The sequence below is a fragment of the Globicephala melas genome, chromosome 15 (genome assembly GCF_963455315.2).
Source record: "Globicephala melas chromosome 15, mGloMel1.2, whole genome shotgun sequence".
Taxonomy (NCBI): Eukaryota; Metazoa; Chordata; class Mammalia; order Artiodactyla; family Delphinidae; genus Globicephala; species Globicephala melas.
Genome location: NC_083328.1, coordinates 7,327,507 through 7,333,506, shown reverse-complemented (window position 1 = coordinate 7,333,506; position 6,000 = coordinate 7,327,507). Strand labels below are relative to the sequence as shown.

General features: G+C 45.9%; 1 long non-coding RNA gene across 1 annotated transcript; it reads left to right on the top strand.

Moving 5' to 3' along the window:
* The first annotated feature begins 213 nt into the window (after positions 1–213).
* LOC115861348 (uncharacterized) lies at positions 214–2,894 on the top strand. The gene is made up of 2 exons (XR_009559091.1): positions 214–707; positions 1,876–2,894. It is a non-coding gene; the product is annotated as an uncharacterized lncRNA (long non-coding RNA).
* The last annotated feature ends 3,106 nt before the right edge of the window (positions 2,895–6,000 follow it).

Below are 6,000 nucleotides of genomic sequence, written 5' to 3'. Positions count from 1 at the left end.
GCCCGGGGCACAAGGGCGAGTTATGAGGTTCGAGGCTCCCAGGCCTCGGCACCGCCGCCTCCACCTCTCAGTCGCGCCGCGCCCCGCCCCTCCCGCGCCCCGCCCCTCCCGCGCCCCGCTCCTCCCGCGCCCCGCCCCAGGCTTCTCTCGGCTCCGCCTCCCTACGGAGGGCGACTACTGCGCAGAGGCAGACGCCGCGCCCTTCCCCCTCGGGGCTCCCCGGATCCTCCGGATCACCGAGCACTTCTCCTAGAGCAGCCCCTGAGGAGGTGCCTGTACCCACTTCTCCCATCTTCGGGTGCCGACCGAACCGCCACCCGGAAGTGCAAACGTCTCCGAGGTTCTTAGCGTCTTTTTTAGAACGCCTGCCGTTACTCTTTCATTCACCCCACGAACGATTCTTGGGTGTCTGCCCTTTGGCAGAGAGATGAACAAGACACGGCCCCTGTCCACATAAAGGATTGTAGGACTCGGTGATAAATGCTGTACCTCCTAGGGGCTGGAGGCGCGGGGGCCGGATAGAAGAAAGATGTCCCGGAGGGTAACGGCCCTGAGCCCGGCTGCTAGTTGCGGGCCACGTAGGGGCTCAGGTGTTTGGTGGGTGGAGATCTCCGGTTGGAGAACATTCCGGGTGGAAGAAAGGTGGCCGTCCCACGAAAACTCTTCGTGTGCAGGGTGCGTGGGTGCCTGGAGATGAAGCTGGAGAGGTAAGCAGAGGCGATCCTGAAGGGCTTCGTATGCATAAGAAATTTAAACAATGTCCTGAGTAGTCTAGACGGTATTTTAATCAGGAGACGATAAGTCTGATTTGCACTTTAAAATGCAGCTGGCAGCCAGGCTGGGTTGGAGGAGGAAAACACGTTTAGGCTGTTAGAGAATGGCGACAGAACGGAGGCAGAGATCACCTCTGCCTACGTATTTATTCGTTAGCTGTCTTTTCTCTTCCACTAAGATGTAACTTACATGGGGGAAGGAATATGTCTGTTTAGTTCATTTCTCTTACCCAGCACTTAGAAGGGTGCCTGGTACACAGTAGACCCTTAACAAATGTTGGTTGGATGGATGAATAAATCAATTTGCGGTTGATAGGACTTTCTAACTAATTAGATAGTAGATGAAAGTGGGAAGTAGAAGAGACAGATCACTGAAGATTGGAAGAACACAAGTAGTGGAACCCTGTTTAGTGGGTGTTTGCTGAGAACTTCTCCTGGGCTGACCACTGACAAGATGCTGTAAGGCAGAAGTCCAGAACAAGCTCCAATTTCTGGTGTAGTCAAGGGAGGGAATCTGCCACCAAGTACCACTTCTAGGTTTTAGTTCCACCAACAAAAAATGTCCGTTTCTTTTCTGCCCACTCACAGGACTGAATTTGAGAAGTACATACTTTGTTTTGTATTGAGTATTATCGGCCACAGACCTAGAATCCAGATGACTATGACTTTAAGGCTGTTTATTATTATATTGATGTAACGTAATATTGGTGCGCCATCATTTAATAAAACCATTCCTTGGTGCATTTTTTGTTTGTTTACCTTCGCAGATATGCAGGAATGAATTATCTTTTTTTCAATAAATTTTCTTTATTCAGCATTACATTTTTTTAGATCTACCATGTTGATAAATGTGTCTGTACTTCATTTTCAATGTTCTATATTCATTTCTATGTGTATATACCATAAAGTATTCATTCTTAAATTCATATAAAAGGTATTTGGGTTGTTTGCAGTTTGAGGGTTTTTTTTTACCCCTGTGCAAGTTTCTCACTGATGAATAGCTGGCAGTGGAATTCCTAGATCAGAGGTATTCATCTTTTTTTTTTGAATTTTACTTTTTTATACAGCAGGCTTTTTTTTTTTTTTTTTTTTTTTTTTGCAGTACGCGGGCCTCTCACTGCTGTGGCCTCTCCCGTTGCGGAGCACAGGCTCTGGACGCGCAGGCTCAGCAGCCATGGCTCACGGGCCCAGCCGCTCCATGGCATGTGGGATCCTCCCGGACCAGGGCACAAACCCGTGTCCCCTGCATCGGCAGGCGGACTCTCAACCACTGCGCCACCAGGGAAGCCCAGCAGGTTCTTATTAGTTACCTATTTTACACATATTAGTGTATACATGTCAATCCCAATCTCCCAATTCATCACACCACCACCCCCATCCCCCCGCCGCTTTCCCCCCTTGGTGTCCATACATTTGTTCTCTACATCTGTGTCTCTATTTCTGCCTTGCAAACCAGTTCATCTGTACCATTTTTCTAGATTCCACAGATATGCGTTAATATACGATATTTTTCTCTTTCTGACTTACTTCACTCTATATGACAGTCTCCAGGTCCATCCACGTCACTACAAATGACCCAATTTCGTTCCTTTTTGTGGCTGAGTAATATTCCGTTGTATATATGTACCACATCTTCTTTAAGGAATGAATATCTTCATGTCTTTTCTTTCTTTCTTTCTTCTTTTTTTTTTTGGCTTTTGTTGAATATTTTTTCCTCACAGGAGTAGATTACTAGTTAAATAATATTTTATCTTATAGCTCTTACTATATATTGCCTGATTCTCTTCCAAAAAGTTAATCATGGCAACAACAATATCCATTTATGCAACAGTTACAAATTGAGTATCTACTGGCGCTAGGCATTGAGCTCCAGGAGCATAAGATGAGCAAGATAGACAGACCCTGCCCTCCTGTCGCTTCCAGTCTAGTACAGGAGGGTGGCATTTATCAGCTCATCACACAATAATTAGAAACTAACACATAGTGTGAACTAAAAATACAGGCCGCTTGCCAAGAGGCAGAAACCAGTTTTACAACAATCTCAGCAGCACTGGTGGTGGTTTGGGGGGTTTTGTTGTCAATTTTACTACCGTATTTTACTAAAAAAATGGTTTGTCAGGATTGTTTTGCCTGTTTTGAATTAATCTGAGTTTTTCCTTCCTCATTCATCTACTGCTTAAGGGAAGTCCTCTACCACGCAAAACCAAAAAATTACAAATTTACACCTACATTTTTTAAAGATGAAAAACTAGAGAGTACTTACACACTTGTCATATCCTTTCTTTCTATTTATTCGTTAACTGACTCTTCATCGCGGAAGCTGAAGCAGGACTCGGGTTTGAATCCCAGCTCCTCCACTTCTAGCTCTGTGACCTTGGGCAGATGACTTAAGCTTTTTGAGCCTCTGTTTCCTTATGGATCAAATGGACTCATACCTTCCTGGTATGGTTTTGGACCACAGGTCATGTGTGAGCATTCCTTTATGGGGGAAAAGAAGAGACGAGAGCAGAATAAAGTCTCTGGCTCCTGGCAGATGTTATTACCACACCCAGACCAATACTTGTGTGGCTCACAAAAACGCAGGGCAAACTAAGAAAGGAAGGAGCGGGTTATCGTTTTATATTCTGGAAATGTAGGACTGGTAATGCTCTGCATCTCTACAGGAGACCTCACCTAGTCTGGATGCCAGGGAAGGCCTTCCCTAAGGAAGAGCCTTAGCGCTTAGAACTGAGGGTCAGTAGGAGCTCACCAGGTCACTCAGGGCACAAACCTATCTGTCACCCTACCTCCCTCTCACACATCCGATCCATCAGCAGAGCCTGCTGACTCTCCCTTCTGACCATATACCCTGAACCCCTTCTCCCCCACTGCTGCGGCAGTAGACCAGGTCACCACTGCCTCTTGCCTGGGCCACCACAGCAGCCACCAGAGGGATCCCTTTATGATGGATCATTTCACTGTGTTGCCCAAAACCCTCCAGTGTTTTCCCATCACTCATCAAATTAAATCCAGATTCCTTCCCAGAGTCTACAAGGCCTTACATGATCTGCCCCTGGCTACCTCTCTGCCCTCATTTTCTCAACAACCCGTGTGCGTTCCTTCCTTAAGGCTTTTGCACCTGCCTATTTGTCTGCTTGGAATGCTCTTCTGCCATTTACCTGCATGGCTCATTCACGCCCTTCAGTTCTCTGCCCAGGTGTCACCTCTCCAGGGTGGGCTTCTTTGAGCTCTCCTCCAATAGTATCCTCTTCTTTCACAATCCCTTTCCCCTGCTTTATTTGTTTTCAGAGCATTTTCAACTCCTGCCATTATTGTGTTTTTAGGTATTTACTTGTTCAAGTATTTTTTCTGTTTTCCCCACTAAAATGCAAGTTCCATGAGAACAAGAACTTTATTCGGCACTGATCCCTAGCACTTAAACAGTGCCCGGCACATAGCAGGTGCTCAATGAGTATTTGTTGAATGAATTAAGTCATGAATGAATGGATGAATGAATGAGCCATATAAACAAAGGGAGAGGGGAAAGATGTTCCAGATAGAGGGGACTGCATGTGCAGAGGGCCTGTGGCCACTGGGGGTTTCAGAACTGAAAGAAGGCCTAACAGGGAGAGGCAGTGATGGAGAGATGAGGCAGAGAGGTAAGCACAGAGCAGACTTGAGAGGACCTTCTAGGCTTCGCTACAAGATTTTGGCCTTTATTCTAAGGACAATGAGAAGGCATTAAAGGGTTCCAGATAAATTGAGAATTGTGTTTTTATAAGGTCCCTCTGACTGCTGGGTGGTAAACTGACAGTAACGGGGCAAGAATGAATGCAGGGGACCAGTGAGCTGACTGTCAGTGTCTCCCAAGGCAGAGATGACAATGGTTTGCATTTGGATGCTGCTTGAAGAAGATGGAGAAACATAATTTGGATGTAAAATTAACAGGCACTATTTCTTATCCCTGTGATCCAGGGTGGATGGCTATGCTAACTAGACCAGAGAAACACAAACTCAGACTTAGGATGTCTTCACTGGCACAGAACTGAGCCATGTGAGTAAGGCATTCCTTTTCCCCCACAAATATACATTTAACAAACCCTGATGGAGCTTTTGCCACGTGCCAGGCCTGTGCCAAGAACTGCAACAGATACAAACATGGATAAGGGGCAGCAGGCCACCCGAAGGAAGTAACATCCTGATAGAAATAATGCCCTTTTGGCTTTCTTATATTCCCTGCCTTGCTAGTAGCTGCCCTTTGTGCTCGGTCCTGTTTTCACCCATCTGCTTCGTATTCTGTACATCTTTTTACCCTCTCTGCTTACCTCAAAGCCCAGCCAAAAGTAGCAGCTCAATACATCTTTGAATGAATGTGAATTTTTCTCCTTGACTCTTATGGAGTCAGTTCCCTAAACTGCGGTTTCTCTCGAAGTTTACTGAGCTCATATCACAATAATTTCAACTGTCCAAGCCAAATAGAGAAGAATAACTTGCCAACTTAACTCACAAGGCTATTATGAGGAAAGAAAAAAAAAAAATCAAGGGGTCTTGCAAATGTGAAAGGTGTTTGAATGACAATCCCCTGCACTTGCCCTGCCGTCACTACTACTGTCGGCTTTACTTCCTGTTTATTCAACGAATATTTCTGGAACATTTACCTTGTGCTCGGAGCTGGAGATGCAGATAAAAAAGATACAGTCTCTGCTCTCATGGAACTTACATTCACATGTGTACTGGAGCACTGTGGGTCAAGGTAAAAAGAAATTTGAAAATCACTACCTACCCAGTCCCATCACTGTACAGAACACAGATGCCAGAGTGGCGGGCAGCATTTCCCCTTTCCATGCTTTGTTGCTTCTCACTGCCAAGCTCCTTATCGTCCATGACCCCACAGGGCAGGCCTTTCCCCCTTGGGTACACCCAGAGGATGCTTTATTAAATAATATTTAGAAGACTGGACCCTCTCTGCAAGCAGTGGCAACCGCTTTTCTTTAAATTCCCATTGATAGCATCCCCCATTATTATGTATTCCAGTCCTGGGTGTATAGTTAACATATCTGTTCTCTTTCCTCTTGCATTATAAGAGTCAGCCGGGGCCCTGGAAACCCTGGTACTAGTTATGATTTTCTTGCAGGCACTGAAAAATCACGTAGCCTCTAGGGTCCTAGATATCTGGGAGGGGAGAACTGGGGCGTGGGGGAGCGAGGGAGGGTTATACTGGTTCCTAAAATTATGGGATTCATGCCCA